At 41.1% G+C, this 18,600-nt stretch overlaps 1 long non-coding RNA gene across 1 annotated transcript; it reads left to right on the plus strand.

Annotated features, from left to right (window-relative positions):
* Nucleotides 1-7,651: 7,651 nt before the first annotated feature.
* LOC123567472 (uncharacterized) lies at nucleotides 7,652-17,674 on the plus strand. The gene is made up of 3 exons (XR_006690422.3): nucleotides 7,652-7,801; nucleotides 8,535-8,691; nucleotides 10,318-17,674. It is a non-coding gene; the product is annotated as an uncharacterized lncRNA (long non-coding RNA).
* Nucleotides 17,675-18,600: the final 926 nt, after the last annotated feature.

Raw genomic sequence — 18,600 nt, forward strand, 5'->3', positions numbered from 1 at the left:
CTATAGAAACAGAAGAAAAACAAAGGTTAATGTTGGGCACAATTTATCCAGATGTTAGACTCAAAGCATCTTTAATTACAGAGGAGGGCGGTAGCAGCCTGACACATTTTTCTCTCCTGTATTATGAGGAATAAGGTAGTAGTGATTTCATCAAATCCAAATCAGAAAAATGCAGGAAGGCCAGGCACAGTCTTACACCTGTAATTCCAGCAATTTGGGAGGCTGAGGCGGGTGGGTCACTTGAGTTCAGGAGTTCAAGACCAGCCTGGCTAACATGGTGAAACTCCATCTCTACTACAAATACAAAAGTTAGCTAGGTGTGTTGGTGCTCGCTTGTTGTTCCAGCTACTCGGGAGGTTGAGGTAGGAGAATTGCTTGAACCCGGGAGGTGGAGTTTGCAGTGAGCCAAGATCATGCCACTGCACTTCAGCCTGGGTAACAAAGTGAAAGTTTGTCTTAAAAAAAAAAAGAAAAAAGAAAAGAAAAAAATGCAAAAAGAATTTGAAAGCATTTGTTTAGGGACTTGTAACCCAGAAAGAATTCAGGATTTAGTCCAAATTGCAGAAAATAATAAAAACTCAAAAACAAAGGACAAAACTAGAATCAAACAACAGGTATACTATAGTTTTTTCTGAAATATAATTTTTTATCTCTCCAGTTCCTGTTATTTCTAAAGACAAATCATAATAGGACAAATTTATTTGCAAAATAAGTTTTAATCTTATTATGTTTGTCCTGATTATTTGCAAAAAGTGCAGCAAGAATAATTATTTGTCCAATTGGCTCCTTTTAAAATTGGCTTTGCTGAAATTTTTACTTATAAGAAATCTTAAATTGACCTTTTAAAACCTTGAGCACAGCCACAGACTTATCTGTAGTTGTAAATACCTGTATGAATTAGGTGAATTCCTCTTCTTGAGGTCTCAAGATAATTTGGAGCTCTTGGGCCTATCAGAAAGTGACATTCTTTACTTACTACAGGTCAGGAAATTCTATACAGGGATTTCATGAACAAGGTATGAGGCCAGTTTTTTCCAAGAGGCTTTAATTGGCTCTATAAGTCAACTCTGATTCCTTAAAGCAGTCTATTTATACCTGGAAGTATGCCATTTCAGTCAAAGCCTTGGTAAAATAACCAATGTCTTCAATGATATCCTTTCACAGAAGAAAACAGATTCTTCTTGAACGTATGCAGATAACTATACTGCCATAAATTAAGTTTACTTACAAATAGTTTTCAAATTCTGGAGAAATCAGGTAAAAAGAAAGAAAAATTCTCCAAATTTTGCTCACAGGAATATACTTTACTCAACTATTAAAAGCTGTAACTAGCTCAAAAGGAAAAAGGTTTTTCGGACTCTGAAAAATCAAAGAATTAGCAGTGTTTCAAACAAAGTGTCATAAAGATTGTTTCAGTCTTCCTTTAGTTCAGTCCATGTAATTTACTCCTGTTCTGTTTGATATTCATAAATGCATTAGCTTTTTATGGGAGTTTTGGAAGTTTTTTTCTTTATTCTAAGTCAAAATCTCCAGTTATCAGAAACCTGTTTTCAAGAGCACCTGTCAGAGTCCTATAGCTGGTTATAAAACCACCTTTGAAAAGAATCGGAGTAAAATAACAATTATGGATGACAAAAGTCTCAGAATAGCCACAAAGACACAATCAATGAGGAAATCTGGCTATGTGGCACATAGTGATTTAGGATAATAATCGTAATTATTACTGACAACATATGCTAAGACATATCAGAATTATAGGAATCATACAATTTTGGAACACATGCTCAGAACGTATTTACATAAATATAACTCAAAGAAATGTAAACATCATTTTATATTTGACAATGTTTCCTGTATGGTTTTTATATGCCAAATAAGCCAGATATGTCTCTTTTAGACTTTAGGGGACCTAATATCTGAAAAGTTTAACCAGGTTAAAAAAAAAAGAACTTAATTTAGAATTTCACTTTGGAAAGTTTGTCAGATATCAAAGGTTTAAACACTTGGTATTACAAAATAAAATCTCAGGTCACTATAAGTAAAAGGGAAAAATTTTTACTTGTTGATGGAGGATAGACAGCTTTTCAAACAAAACCCAATAAAGACAGTGTGAGGCCAACTGAATCTGTCTCTTTTCTTTCCCTTCTGTTTTCTGTCATTTATTCAAAAGGCAAACAAATTATTTTTTATTATTTTTTAATATTACACAAAAATCTGTTCAAAAGAGAAAGTGAAATTTCACCTTTGCATTAGTGTACTATTAATGTTAAACCCAATTCTCAATAAAACCTTATAAACAAATCTATCCAATCTTAATTAATATGACCACAAGGTAAAATTTCCATAAATTTTTTATAATCCTTTACAATGTTGTGTTAAAGAGCAGATCAGCTTTCTAAGAAAACCTTGTTATTCAGACACATGGGGCCAGATTCTCATCCTGCATCAGTGTGCTTTTAATATTTGATTTGTGGAAAAACTAAATAATCCCTTTCAAATTTTAGCCAGCTTTCTCACACCCATGGAACTTCTTTTACAAGATTAATCTCTCACAAATCTTTCACAATTTGTTTAAACTTTCAGTTTTGTTCTATTGTTCTTTTAGCTTAGGCCAATCCTTAAAAAACCTCTGAATTAGACAAAATTACATTCCCTTTAACAAAAACCATATCATAGTTATATGCCTTCTTATAACCTTTTACCAAAATCACATTCTACTTTCCTTATATATCTTGTATGTGAAACTGTTTCTCCAGTAGTCTCAATTACATATTACAATGTTAACTCTCAGCAACTTTTATTTTTGGTGAAAAACCTGGTAAGTAAGTAATTTTAACCATATATTGGATTGTAAAGCCCAGGACAAGGACAGAGCTGCAGACAACTGTCTGACTCTTCCAGCCTAGGTAGGGAACCTGGCTAACTCTGTATGTCCCTAGACCTTACCTAGAATCTAATAGCTATAAAACAGGCAAGTCAAATAATTATTATAACTCATAAAAGTATTTCATGACCTTAAAGCATCTAGCACCAGGTGGGCACTCACAGTACCTGGTTTTAACTTTGTATCACTGAAAGAGGAACTGAAGAGGTAGAAAAAACACTCTTGAATCACTGATGCCACCCCTTGCCCCCTGCCCCAAACCACCGTGGCAGCAGCAGTGTGGGGCAAAGAGTGTCTCTGAGTCCTGGGGGAGGGAGAGCATTCCAATTGTAAGGCATTGAACTCAGTGCTGCCCTGTTATAGCAGAAAGAAAAAAATCAGACCGAATTCAGCTGATGCCTGTCCATGGAAGGAGCATTTAAACCAGCCCTAGCCAGAGGGAAATCACTAATCCCAACTGTCAGATCTTGAGTTCCTGCAAGCCTTGCCACCACAAGCTAAAGTATTCTGAGGCTCTAAATAAACTTGAAAGGCAGTCAAGGTCACAAGGACTGCAACACCTAGTAGCATCCTAGTGCTGGACTGGGTCTAGAGACAGTGGACTGGATGGACACATGACCTACTAGACACCAGCTGGGGCGGCTAAAGGAGTTTTGCCATCTCCCCTCCCCAACCCCAGGTTGCACAGCTCCTGGCTCCAAAAGAGTCCCCTTCCTTATAAAAGAGAGAGAAAAAAAACAGACTCATCTTTTCTTCCCTCAGTTGCAGAACAGTTTCCGACGTTTCCATTCTAGTTAGACCACATGAGCCCTATCTCAGCACCAGCACTTTAGTAACAGCATATTTAAAGCAGACAGGAAAGAAGAGAGAGGGAAAGACAGCCCTCACTGGAGCCAGGCCTATGCTCCTGTGTAGTCCACACTGGGCATAGGAGCCAGGTTTCACAAGGAGGGTGAGAGAAAGAAAGGAGGAGAAGGAAAGAAAAACGTAAAGTAACCAGATGGGAACTTGGGAAGTTTCCAACCATGACACAGTGTGGGGGTACTAGGCCCACCATTCTCATTTATCTTCTGTCAGGGAGAGTCTCAGCACCCTAGGTGGGCAGCTCTCCAATATAGTCAGGAGGGTGAAATGGGAGGTAGAGAGTAAAGAAAGGCAACAGGGCCCACACAGAAAGTCATTCATTCACACATGCAGACAGTGTGCTTCAAATGAGTCCCCAGTCAAGGGTCTGGGTGAGGTCCTGAATCCCCGGCCCCAGTTCCAAATGGCTCCACAGGAAGCTAACTCTGAGCCAAGTTCCTATGGAACTTCATATTCAAATAAATACAAATGCATAAAATGCTCAAATGCTATCACTAGCAGCCAAGTCTTAAATACAGCAGGGCCTTGGGCCAGGCGTGGTGGCTCACACCTGTAATCCTAGCACTTTGGGAGGCCAAGGCAGGTAGATCACCTGAGGTCAGGAGTTCAAGACCAGCCTGATCAACATGGTGAAACCCTGTCTCTTCTAAAATACAAAAATTAGTGGGGCATTATGGTGGATGCCTGTAATCCCAGCTACTTGGGAGGCTGAGATGAGAGAATTGCTCAAACCCAGGAGACGGTGATTGCAGTGGGCCGAGATCAGACCACTGACCTCCTGCCTGTGCAGCTGAGCAAGACTCCATCTCAAAAAAAAAAAAAAAAAAAATACACACACACACACACACACACACACATATATGGCAGGGTCCCAGTGACACTCCAAAAGAGCCAAGTCTTAAATAGGACAAGGCCCCAGTGATACCTCAAAAGAGCCACCCAGTTCGGGTGCACTCCAACTACTCACTCAATTTCAGTTTGTCAGTGTCTTAAGAGGCTATTTTGCTTGTACCAGTGAAACACCAAAGGCAGCAGATGTCATGCCATGAGGCAAAAGGGAGCTTCCCCCAAAACAAATTCATTTTTGGCAGCTTCTGGGAAGTTTCCTAATGTTCCCATGATGGGGTCTGCTAGCCATGAGCAGCTAGCACTCACAAGTGACTCCACACCTCACCCAGTAGTGAAACTGGGCTGGCAAACTTAGCTCTCCCAGGGCATGCAGCACTTCCCCATATGAGCCACAAAAATTGTAACCAAAACACAGGTTCAGTCACTCCCCACTCCACATTTTGTAACCAAAACACAAGTCCAGTCACTCCAATTAATAGGAGCAACGTATAAAGAAAGTGACATTTTGTTCCAAATCTTGCTTAGGGGAAGAAGAGCAGGATCTTGTCTTTATGGGTACCTCTTCACCTTTGGAGCAGAAAGTGGGGTGCTTTTAAAGGGGGGCTAGCATGCTGGCATGAATGACATGCAGAGGAGGCAATGAGCAGGTGGGGGGGTCTGCATACTAGCTTTGGTGCCTTATCTACTGGGTGGTCAAGCTGGTGACTGCTGGTCCCTTTGTGGACAAGACTAGGTTGTAAAAGCAGCAGAAAATTCTCCAGGTGGGAGAGAGTTTCACAGCGGAAATACTTTGGGTAGTAGATGGACTGTTGTTTCTTTAGGCAGCCTCCTGGTAGAAGAGTTTCACTCTGGAGCTTCTAATAACATAGCTAAATAAACTTGCCCTTGAGGAGTGTCTGGTGAAGAGCAGGTAAAGGCTATAACTGCATTTCTAAAGACCTAAGTAGGAAGTGAGGAAAAGAAGGAAAGAGAGAAGAAGAAAGAACTCTCTCTTAGAAAAGTGAGGGTACTCAGTTACAGTATGATTAATAAAGGGATTGAAAAAAGTACACAAATGCAAAATCAGATAATGTCAATACAGATAGAAACTATAAGAAAGAATCAAAAGGAAATGCTAGAAATCAAAGAAACAGTAGCAGAAATGAGGGATGCCTTTTGGTGGTTTATCAATAGACTTGAGATCGCTAAGGAAAGAATAGGTAAACTTGAATATTGGTCAATTATTATTATTTTTTTTTCTGAGATGGAGTCTCCCTCTGTCACCCAGACTGGAATGCAGTGGTGCCATCTCGGCTCACTGCAACCTCCACCTCCCAGATTCAAGTGATTCTCATGCCTCAGCCTCCCAAGTAGCCGGGATTACAGGCACGCACCACCATGCCTGGCTAATTTTTGTATTTTTAGTAGAGACAGGGTTTCACCATCTTGGTCAGGCTGGTCTCGAACTCCTGACCTTGTGATCCACCCACCTCTGCCTCCCAAAGTGCTGGGATTACAGGTGTGAGCCACCGGCCTGGCCAGAATATTGGTCAATTTTTAAAGCTCCCAAACTGAAAAAGAGAAGGAAAACAAATTTTAAAAAACAATAGAATATGCAAGAACTGTGGGCCAGTATCAAAAGGTATAACTGAATATCAGAAGGATAACAAATAGAACAGGACAGAAGAACTATTTGAAATAATACACGGCCAAGAACTCCCAAAACTAATGACAAACACCAAAGCCAACCTTTCTGTGGCTAAGCTTCCTGGCTCTAATTGAAGATAATAACAGTATCATCAAACTACAGATCCAGGAAGCTCAGAGAAGGCCAAAACAAATGATTAAAAATAAAATTATACAACCAGGCATTTCATATTCAAACTGCAGCAAATCAAAGACAAAGAAAATCTTGAAGGAAGCCAGAAGGGGGGGGAAAAAAAAACAAAAAACAAAACAAACAAACAAAAAAGCAGAAGTAAGGATACAGATTACAGCAGATTTGGCTTCAGAAACCATGCAAGCAAGAAGAGTGAAGTGAAATCTTTGAAATGCTGAAACAAACCCTGTCAACCTATATTTCTATATCCAGCAACATTTTTCTTCAGTGGTGAAAAATAAAGGTTTTTTTAGTGAAAACCGAGGGATTTCATTGCCAGCAGACCTGCCCTGCAAAAATATTAAAGATATTCATCAGAGATAAGAAAAATGATATAGGTCAAAAACTTGTATCTATACAAAGAAAAGCATTAGAAAAAGAATAAGTGAAATTAAAATAATATTGTTAATTGATCTAAAAGATAGCCATTTAAAGTAATAATAGTAACAATGTACAGGGTGACTATAGCATATGGACAAGTAAAATGATTGACACCAATATTACAAGGAATGGGAGGAATGAATCGGGAGCATGTTCTTATAAAGTTATATAATGTTATTTGAAGATGGACTTATTTTAAAATGTATATTGTAAACCCTAGGGATATTACAAAAATTTTTAATAAAAAGTATATGATACACCAAGTAAACCTATAAAATCAAATCATACAAAATGCTTAATTAACCCCAGAGAAGTCAGAAAAACAGCAGGAGAAAGAAATAAAGAACAAATGCAATGAATAAAAAACAGTTACAAAGATGGTAAATTTTAATGCAACTATATCAATAATCACTTTAAATATGAATGTTCTAAACACCAGAGACTGTCAGGTTGGATTAAAAAAAAAAAACTAGACTTAACTGTGTACTGGCTACCACAAACCTACTTTAAATATACTCAGAAAAGTTAAAAACAAAGTGATAGGAAAAGAAATACCATGCTAAATCGATCAAACAACAATATCATATGCTCTATCAGTTATCAATTACTATATAACAAATTGCTTCAAAACATATTTGCTTGAAAAAACAATTATTTTTTCATAATTCTGTGGATCAGCAATTTGGGCTAAGGTAAGTAGAGTTGTTTTCGTGGTCTCACTCTGTGGCTGCGGTCAGCTGATAGTGGGAATTGACGAACAGTCCAAGTGAGTTTCCCTCACATATATCTACTGGTGTCTGGGCTGTTCTCTTCTTGCAGTCTGTCAACTTTAAGGAAACTAGTTTAAGTGTCTTAACTAGGCAGTCTCTGAGCCGCTGGAAGGTGAGATTGGATGCTGCAACACTTTTTGATAACTTCCCCAGAAGCCACACAATGTTACTTCAGCCTCAATTTTACTGGTCAAAGTGAGTCAAGTTTCTGACCATCCAGCTCAGATCAAGGGGTCAGAAGATGGAGTCTACTTTCTAATGGAAGGAGTATAATTTTTAATGCATTATATATGTTGATATGTCTGGGTTTGGAAATTTGAGAAGCTGAAAAGAGAAAGATCTTTTTGAGGGTTTTTATTATAATGATTCTGCATTTTGCAATTTGGACAAGTTTAGCCAACCTTTCTGTGGCTAAGCTTCCTTGCTCTAATTGAAGATAATAACAGTATCACCTCATAGGAATGTGAAGATTAAATGAGATAATATACCTAGCATGTTCAGAGGAGTACCTGGCTCATGTAGGGCCTCTAAATGTTTCTTATTATTGGCAATAAATTAACTTAGTTTCTAGCTTCGACATTGTCACGAACTAGCTAAGGGATGCTTTTCAAGCCATATTTAACACCCCCAAGCCAGTTGATTTGATTATAATCTGAGGGGCTTATAATAGACAATCTTTATTGTCCCTTCTAATTGTCCCTTCTAATTCTACAGTTGCAAATGTACTAATGTTTTACTTAGAAGAAATATTTCACATGGAAGAAACATATCATATTTATCATTAACATGAGCATTTAAGGCTCCGGGGATGATTGGCTACAAATTATAGTGCAGAAATCTTAAATTTCTTAGTACATCAGTGAACTTAGAAAGGAAACACTCTTTATTATTTATTTATTTATTTATTTATTTATTTATTTATTTGTAGAGATGAGGTCTCACTACATTACCAGGCTGATCTTGAACTCCTGAGCCATCCATCCGCCTTCGCCTCCCAAAAAGCTGGCAGCACAGGCATGAGCCACTGCACCCTGCCAATACTCTGCATTAAACCATGATTCTTTGAAGGAGAAGAGTTATCAAAAGTAAGTAATTTTATTTGTGAAGATTGTTTACCTTTTTTCAATTTAACAATGAAGCATTTAGCATGTCAAAGATATGATTATTTTTCCTGAAATTATTAGGTTGGTGCAAATGTAATTGTGGTTAATGGCAAAAACCACAATTACTTTTGCACCAACCTACTAAAAAGCCAAATAAGGCACAAGTTTCCCACCTTGGCAAACAAACACAGGGGAATGGGATGATATAAGTCTGGCAAGGTGAATAAACAGAGGCCAGATCCTACTCGTTTTTGTGAGTTACAGTAAGACATTTTTGCTTTATCTTGAAAATAAGGGTAGAGAGAGACCCTTGAAGGGCTTGAAGGAGAAAAAACATTTCAAATGGAGGCGAAAGTTGAGCTGGATCTTAAAGACTAGAAAATTTCATTGGTGTCAAAGGACAATATAAAAAAATGGAGTTAACACTTATGTTCAGATAATGGAAGCGGCCATTATCTGTATAGGCCCGAAAAGATCTAGAAGGTAACCGTGAGAAATGAGACCAGAAACACAGGCCCAAATTGGAGATGCCCTTCAAAATAAAATGCTTGATTCCCGTGTTGACTTTAAAATGCTCAATTTCCTTCTAATCCAATCTACTCTGCTACCACTTCACTTGTCTACATTATACTTTCCGTTCCCTTTGTAAAACCTCTCAGTGACTCCATGCTGCCAGCAGAATAAAGTGAACAGTTCCCAGTCCAAGCGTTATAGTTCTCTTTTGTATCCTTCCTGCCACTCTGCCCTGATTATGAAACCAGCAGACGGCCAGGCATTAGCCCTCCTCTCCTTCCCCCAAACCCTGCCCATTCTTGTCTTAAAGCCCCCTCTTCCTTCACAGCCTTAAGTATATATCAAAGTGTTCATTGGCTTAACGCTTTTCTTTAAGTTACAGAAGATCAAAAAGCCTGTTTATTTTGTTGGCATCATCTTGCGTCAGTGTGGTGGATGCTGTGGTGGGCCATAGAGATCACCCTTGAGCCTGGAGGTCTTATCCCCCACCCAGCTGCTGGGAGTGTTGTCAGTAGACAAGCCTCAGCTGTCAGGCCTCTTCAGAGCTGCCTCACCTAAGGTTACTCCCTTTCTGGGAGTAGCCCACATCCAATGACTGGATGGAGTCAGAGGATAAAAGCCCTGCTTCATTACCCCAAGAATGGACAACACTGAGAGTCCAGGCTAGCTTCATAGCTCTCTGTGAGGTCAACTGAGGCTGTATAGGAACCATTTCCTCTCTCTCTCCCCACAATCCTCCTCCTTCATTTTCTGTCTACAAGTGTGATCCCAAGAGCCTGCCTTCACAAATGTCATGGATATTAATCTCCCTCTCCAAGTCTGCTTCTCAACCCAGGACACCAGGAAGTATTTTTGAATGAGCAAGTGAAAGAATGTACAAAACATCCTATACATTTTGGGATGGGTACTGGCTAAAGTAATTAATGTGATCTGTATTGCCAAGCTAAGCATGTTAATGATTTTCTAATTATTTAAAGGGCCATGTGTGAAGTCTTAATAATCTGTTTGTACTCTCCTGTATTTGGTCTTTGGTTCTTTGCTGTATACTGACACAAATTACTTTTTCCAAGTTTAAAAGCATTTTTTTTTTTTTAGGAATGTGTCACCTTTGATAACCCGGTGCTTTTATCTGCCTGAACTGGTTGGGAAAGTTCTACTAAATATAGTACTAAAGAAAGTTGGTTTGTCCACATTTCATTGATGATATTCTCAATGTAGAACATTTTCATGCTTTGTTATTTAATCAAAATTTAAAGTGGATGCAATATTATTTATGTGCTGATGAAAATACTGGATATATTTTTTAAATTTCAGTGGTTGACATTTTGGCCACTGGGTGTCATCACAGATCTAGGCTTTAAAATGTGCAGTTGTCACTTGCTGATTGAAATTAACTAATAGAGTCTGATGAGGCTTCATGGCACATCTTCATCCTTTGACCTTCATATATCGAATGTTAATCTCCACTATGGGAAATTCTTTATAAAGTACAATTTGGATACTTTTTAGTCTTTCTTTACCACAAATCACATGGATAGAAGGGAAGTTTCTTCTAACAATGTCTGGAGTGAGCCTTGAGTGGGGAAGCGTGGTGGGAAGGCTGAGGTAGGAAGAGGACATGTAAATGATTAAACTACTGCCTTACTAGAGGACCAGTGCCAACCAAAAAGAAAGATGTATTCGCAGCCTGGCAGGGTGGCTCAAGCCTGTAATCCCAGCGCTTTGAGAGGCCAAGGCAGGTGGATCACTTAAGGCCAGGAGTATGAGACCAGCCTGGCCAACATGACGAAACCCCATCTCTACTAAAAATACAAAAACAATTAGCCAGGCGTGGTGGCGCACACCTCTAGTCTCATCTACTTGGGAGTCTGAGGCACAAGAATCACTTGAATCCGGGAGGCAGAGGTTGCAGTAAGCCGAGATCGTCCCACTACACTCCAGTCTGGGTAGCAGAGCAAGACTCTGTCTCAAAACACACACACACACACACACACACACACACACACACACACATACACATACACACACAGACACACACACATGTATTCCCTAAGCTACCCAGATCTATCACCTGGTTACCTCAGGCCATTACCATGACCTCTATCTTAATTTCTATATTCTCTATCTAAATTCTAATGTTTTATAAGAAGTTCTCCTTTACAAGGAGAAATTATCAAAAAGAAAAGGCTAAAATACATTGAGTGAAATCCACCAACCTCTCTGCCAGATGTGTTTATCATATAGGTAGTAGCTACAGGCTAGTTTTATAATTTATGACTGATTTTTGCTTACCTTTATGTTTGAAAGAGGATGGGTAAAATTTCTTATTACACTCAGAATGGATTAAGAGGTACTGAAAGGTAAGAATCAATAACATATTGTGACTGGTTTGATCTGGAAAGTGGAGGAAAAGCAAAGAATTAAGTGACACTAAGCATTCATGCCTACAGGATCAGGAAGCTGAGGAGCAGATAAAAAGACAGGAGTGTGTTTATTTATTCTTCAAATTATGCATTAATTCATTCATTCTTCCATGCAACACACATTTATTGAACAATTTCTGTGGAAAATACACTGCATCAGTCCCTGAAGAGGCTGGTTATGAGCTCTCTGTATGTTTACAATAAAATGAGGGAAAAAAGGTTTACACAATGTGAAACAGCTAAATGATAATAGAAGAGAACATATGATTAGGTTAAAAACAAAGAATTGACTAATGCAGACATGAAGTACTAGGCGAATACAAAAATAGGATCAATGTGGGTTGCAGTATTGGAACTGAGTTTTTCTAGAAGACTTAGAATTTAACTTGGTCCATGAGCTCATTCACAACCAACATTTGTTAAACATCTATTATGAGTGCTGTACTTGGCTAGGTGTGCTGAAGGATGCAAAAATGAACAGCACATGGACTCTAATTGGCAAGAACTTTACAAACTGGAATGGCAGGTAGACATTTACTTAATAACACAAGGCTCAAATGATAAAATATGAAAAGTAAAATATAAGTGAAGAGTCTATAGAGAGTCAATGAGGAAGAAATGAAAAATAACAGGGGCAAGGAGTGGGGACTATCAGAGCAGGTTGTCATGGAACTGGTGTTGATCGACTATGGGATGAAATGCCTGTGAGTCACCAACAAATGCTTGGGTGGGGGAAAGCGCTGGTCAATAAACCTTAGAAGAATCATTCACATTTATCAGTTACTCATTGACAACAAAGGGGCAAGGTAGAGCAGAGAAAGGAAGAGAAGAATGAAAAATATACATGACAGAGAGAATCAGTAGGGAAATAGTGGAAGGTAGCTTGGACGAGGAAATGCATATTGAGTTGCTCTTAGGAAATGAGAAAGCAAAGTCAGAGTTTGTGGGGAGAGATCAGGGAGAAATCCCTTCTGAAAGGGGAAAAACCCCAAGGGGCATGGACATCAGGCAGTCAGTCTGCAGCAGTCTCCAGGACTGCCAGGATAGACTTAACCCACTTGGCTGGCTTGACTGGCAATTTCTTCCACTCCTTGGGCAATGATCTAGGAGATGAACAAAGGATGAGTACTAAGATTTGAAAGTACTTACCCAAGTCTATTTGTACATTCTCCAACCTTGCTCTGCCCTCCAAAAGCAGAGCCCCTCCCCTTCCCAATGGGTGTAAGTCAAAGTTAGGGAAGATGGCATTCTCATTAAAATCTAGATACCCAGTGATTAGGTACCTGATTGTGCCTGATATCTACAAGTAAAGGAAAAAAAGGTGACCCCTTAGGATATTTTAGCTGTATTTGGCCTCTTTAATGAAAGAACCAACCATTTACAATTTATATCATTGTATTTGTGTGCACTAAGACACAACTCCTGGGTGGTGTTTATTATTGAAGTATTGAACTCATGGGTACAGAATAAACTTTGACAAAATAATTCTTCCAAAGTTTCATTTTAGAAAGATTAACCAGGAAAATGATTTTAAAACTGGTTATTAAAATTTTTTATGAAAACGAAAAAGCTAAGGATAATTCTCAACATCATATGCTATTGAGTATCATTAAACTGTCTCAGTGGAAGCAAGCCAAGTAATGACCAGCATCTACATCTATGACTTGTAGGATCAATCCGTCTTAATTTATATCCCAAGCTATGTCAGCCACTATCAAAAGTCCAAGATTCCCAGGTCATTCATCATCATACAGATGCTCATTACCATAATGTTCTATAAATCTTGTAATCTGATGCAACTTCCCACTGGAATCCAGCAAAAACTGCAGCAGTCAGAATGATTCTTATATACAACCAAGTACCTGGTATCTAACAGACACTTCAAAGAGCATGGCGAAAACAGAAGTCTTTATCCACTTGCTTCCTATCCACCCACTAAAATCATTCTGCTATCGAGCCTTCTGATATGGTTTGGCTCTATGTCCCCATCCAAATCTCATCTTGAATTGTAATCCACACGTGTCAGAAGAGGGGCCTGGTGGGAGGTGATTGGATCATTGGGGCAAATATTTCCCTTGCTGTTATTGTGTTAGTGAGTTCTCATGAGATCTGATGATTTAAAAGTGTGGCGCTTCCCTGTTCACTCTCTCTCTCCTGCTCCACTACGGTAAGACATGCCTTGCTTCCCCTTCTGCCATGATTGTAAGTTTCCTGAGGCTTCCCCAGTCACGTGGAACTGTGAGTCAATTAAACCTCTTTTCTATATAAGTTACCCAGTCTCAGGTAGTTCTTCATAGCAGTGTGAAAATGGACTAATACACCTTCACACCTAAATAAGTGCCATCCTCAGATATTCAGTTGATGAGCCAAAAATCTAGTCTTCATCCTCTATTTCTTTCCGCCTCTTACATCGATTATAGGTTAACCAGTTCAATACTCATATTATATCCTGAAAGTGTCCATTTCTCACCATCTTCACTGCTCTAATAATAGTCCAAGATGCCTCTTCTCTCACCTACACCATTGCAATAGCCTTTTATCCCTACACCGCTGCCCTTGACCCCTTAGGTCCATCTTTCATCTAGCAGTTGAGTAATCTTTCAAAAGTGTCTGTTAGAATGTCTCACTGCCTTGTGGAAAAGCCTCCACCTAGGACAAAATCCAAACTCTTTGCCATGCTTCCAAACTCGTCCAGCCCCATTTATCATCCACGTTGGAATTCCTATGTCACCTTAAGGTCTTCGGCCAAACACACCAGCTAAGGCAGTCACTGTCTACTGCATTAACCTTATTTTATCTTCTTTATAGCACATATTGGTACCTAGCATATCTCATGTTTACTTTTTAAAATTATTTTTATTTTTTGAGAAAGAGTCTAACTCTGTCACCCAGGCTATAGTACAGTGGCATGATCTCAGCTTACTGAAACCTCTGCCTCCTGGGTTCAGGTTAAGAACCCTTGTTGGAAAATTACTGTGGTCATTTGGAGGACATATGGCACTCTGGCCATTGAGTTACGGGAGTTCTTATATTACTTCTTTCTCATCTCTCCATGTGGGTGTTCCTTAACTGCAATGTAGATCGAGTATAGTCAATAGACTTCTTTTCTGGACGTTTTCACAGGGCTGAAGCTTTATGCAGGTTTTTATTTGTGGCTAACTTCTTGTCTTTGGTTTTACAGGGGAGTATGTTACCTAGATATTTTTGGTGTTGAGGCTTTGGGGTGTGATCCGGTAGGTGGCGCTTAGGCACAGTGGTCAGTTGGTAGGCTCTGGCTCAGTTGTGTGGCTCCCCTATATTTCCTCACAGTTGCAGCCATGCTGCTCTGTGCTCTCAATGCTATGAAAGCATGGGCCCCTCTTCCACTTGAGCGCTGGCTGTAAATTGTGGTTTGGCACTCCTGGGCTGTCCACCAGAGCTCTGGGGTGAACTCAGGGTTTATGTTTCCTCCCCAATTTAGAGGCAGCAGAGGAAGGAACCTTAGCAGTGGTTGTAGCTGATGGTCTTTTGTTTGTATCCTAGGGGCTCCACCCCAGAGAAATACAAGTCAGCAATTGCTGAGTGCAATCAGCCTAGGATGGGTCTGTGCTGCGGGCCCCAGCCAGGAGTTCCCTTTCCTGCACTCCATCTTTCTTGTAGGTGGAGCCTCCAGGGGCAACCAAAAGCCTCTCCGCCACTCCCTCTGCCTTTGTTAGTCTGAAGGTGGCAGGGGTAATACCACTGCAGAAGCAGTGGCAGAGAGGCTTTTGGTTGCCCTGGGGGTTCCATCTCTGTGAAACAGAGCTGCTCTTACTGGGAGTGTTCAGCCAGTGGGGAGGGGCGGCTGCAGTGCTGGCATGAGCTTGGGGCTCTGCTTGTTTGGCAGCAGGGGGTGAAGGGTTCACTGGGAGGAGAGACTGGTTTCCTCTCCATATGACTGTGGCATGCTGTAGACTCAGATGTAGCCCTCAGGCTCTTTGCTGCTTCTTCAGACGGAGGGCAGCAGGGATAGAACCAGTGACAAAGGGGCTGTAACATGTCTCTACAAGCCTCTCCTCAGGTCATTACTAGTGAGCACGTTCAGCCATGGGTGGAGTGGCTATTCTGCAGTCATGAGCCAGGGGCCCTGCCTGGTGAAGACTGTGGGGTGGGGGTTCCCCTGGAAGAGGGGCTGGGCTCCTCTCTATAGGGTGGCTGTGGTGTGCTGGAAGTGCCAGCATAATGACTAAGCCCCTTGTTCCTTCTCAAGCACGAGGGCTGTTGGAACTGTGCCACGGCAGCCGCAGTGGAGGAGGGTTTGTGGGTTGACTCTGGGATTTCCTCCTAGGAGAAGTGCTGAGCTGGCTCTGATTGAAGTGATCAGGCAGAGGCAGGGTGGTTGTGCTGGAGGTTGGATAGCCCTGCCCAGTGAGAAGTGAGGATCGCAACCTATATGGGGAACAATCTGACCACTTTTCCGTGGGGTTGGTGTTCTGTGCTGGGGGTCTGGACCAGCTCCTGGTCCTCGCAGACTCTCCAGAGCCTGGAGACACCAAGGGCAAAGGCTGCAAGACAGCCATGATGGCAACCTGCCCCTACCATGGGGAGACCTGCCCCAGGGAGTTACAGAGCTGCTATTGGCTCTATAGCCGCAGCAAAGGGTAGTTGGAGACCCAAGCCAAGAGGACCTGCCCAGTGAGGAGATACGAGATTGGGGACCCACATGCCAGTCTGGCCACTTTTCCACAGGGCTGCCGCGGTATGCTGGTGGTCCACTCCAGTCCCCAGTTGCCTTGAATTTTCCAGTATCTAAAGGTATCAATGGTGAAGGCTGAAAAACGGCAAAAATGGTGGTCCACCTTTCCCTCTGGGAGCTCCATCCCAGGGAGGTCGGACCTGTTACAGACCTGAACACACCTGCAGGAAGTGGTTGGAGACCCCAGTCGGGAGATCCCACCCAGTGAGGAGGTATAGGATCAGGGACCCGTGTAAAAAAGCAGTCTGGCTGCTTTTTCTCAGGATAGCTGTGCTTTTCTGGGGGTCCACTACAGCCCCTGGTCACCTTGGACTCTCTAATGCCTGAAGGCAACAATGGCTAAGGCTCCTAATGAGTGAAGATGGTGGCCTGCCCCTCCCTCCAGAAGCTGCATCTCAGGGAGGGGTTGAAACTGCTGTCAGCCAGAAAACACCAGTGTGGGTGACAGGAGGTCCTGGTCAGGAGATTCTACCCAGTGAAGAGAAAAGGGATTTGGGATCCACATGAAAAGCAGTCGGCTGCCGCTTTGTAGAGCTGCTATGCTGGACTGGGGGTCCGCTCCAGCCTCCAGTCACTTCAGACTCCCTAGAGTCCAAAGGCAACATCTGCTAAGGCTGTAAAACAGCAAAGATGTGCCGCCCCCCCGCCCCCCCCACCCGGAGCTCCATCTCAGGAAGGTGTAACTGTTGTTGGTGGTGACTGGCTGGATTCCCAAGCCAGCGGGTCTTACCCTGTGAGGTGCCATGGAGGCAGGGCCTGCAGTCCGTCGCTGCTCACTCCCCTGGATTCAGCCCCTTTCCTACGGGTATGTACAAGGGTCTAACCTCTCACTTTGCCAGAGTTGCAGCTACTTTTTGCCAGGAAGCTGAATATCTAAGGCTCCCAGGGCTCCACGTGTGCCTGAATGGCTACTTGGCAGAAACATTATGTAGCTCTGCATGTCAAACTGAAGGTTCTGGTAGAGTGGGTCCATGAAGAGATCTCCTGACCTGAGGGTTGCAAAGATCTGTGGTAGAACAGTGGTTCTCTGCAGTCACTTCCTCATTCAGTCAACACTTCCCTAGGCAAGGGAGGCGCCCCTGGTTCCATGTCACTGCCGGGTGGGCAGTTGCTTTTCTCCATTCTCCATGAGTCAAATTGTTTCCTTGATGAATCCCAATGTGTGTACCTGGATGCTTCTGTTAAAGGTGCTGTATTTACTTACGCCTTCTATTTCTCTTAGATTGGCACAACCTAGCTGCCTCTAGTCAGCCATCTTGGCTAACCCCCTCACCACTACTTTTTTCCTTACTAATAATTCTCTACTATCACAAAATATGATAACAGTCTATCACACATGACACTTTTGACACATTTATAAAGTGTCTGTTTTGCACTGAAAAAAAAATCTGCTTTCTATAATGGTGAAAAATATCTATGTTTTCCCCAAGCACTGCATTGCATAAAATAAAAATTGGTTTCATTTCCCATTTGTACTAAGAGTGATCTTCAAAATATCTTACCACTTCACTGTGTTTCATCTTCTCTGTGAATACTTCATCAAATACTCTTCTGCTCTGAAGTAGTTTATCCAATCAACCACCACTCCTGGATAGATTGGAAATGTATCAGACGAGAACCAATTTATATGTATTGTATTCGCAAAAGAAATCTGCCAGTTTTAAAATAAAATGTGAACATTTTGTATCTCTTGGTGCCAAGATGATAGGGGATTATTCTTTATTGACTTACCTGTTGTTTCTAATTTCTTCTGTAACGGTTGTATATTATGCAGTTTAAAAAGTTATTTCTGGAAAATAAAGGCAGATTAAAAATACACGAATGTCATAGGTTTTACTCTAGCAGGCAAAGTTTATCACCTAAACTTAATAAAATCATAAAGTGGGCAATATGGACATGATGATGTTTCGTTTATTTCCCGACTTGCACATCTCCACAGCAGAAGCTGTGCTGATGACTGGAGGGTGGCGATAATTAGTCTAATTTTAAAGACATTTATTTTACAAAGTTGATATTAAAAACATAAGTGCCAAGTTATATAAACACAAACAAAATTTAGTTGTGTGATATCCTCACCTTCAATATAAGGTGTTGGGCGATTGAGATAAGATAAACACTTCACATAGTCCATCAGCCTCTCTTGATCGTACAAACCACCTCTCTCAGCCTTGGCCACAGGGTCAACCACACACGACTGCCTTTTTTTTTTTTTTTTTTTGCCTCCATTATGCACACAATGCT

This window comes from Macaca fascicularis, chromosome 11 (assembly GCF_037993035.2).
Source record: "Macaca fascicularis isolate 582-1 chromosome 11, T2T-MFA8v1.1".
Classification (NCBI taxonomy): Eukaryota; Metazoa; Chordata; class Mammalia; order Primates; family Cercopithecidae; genus Macaca; species Macaca fascicularis.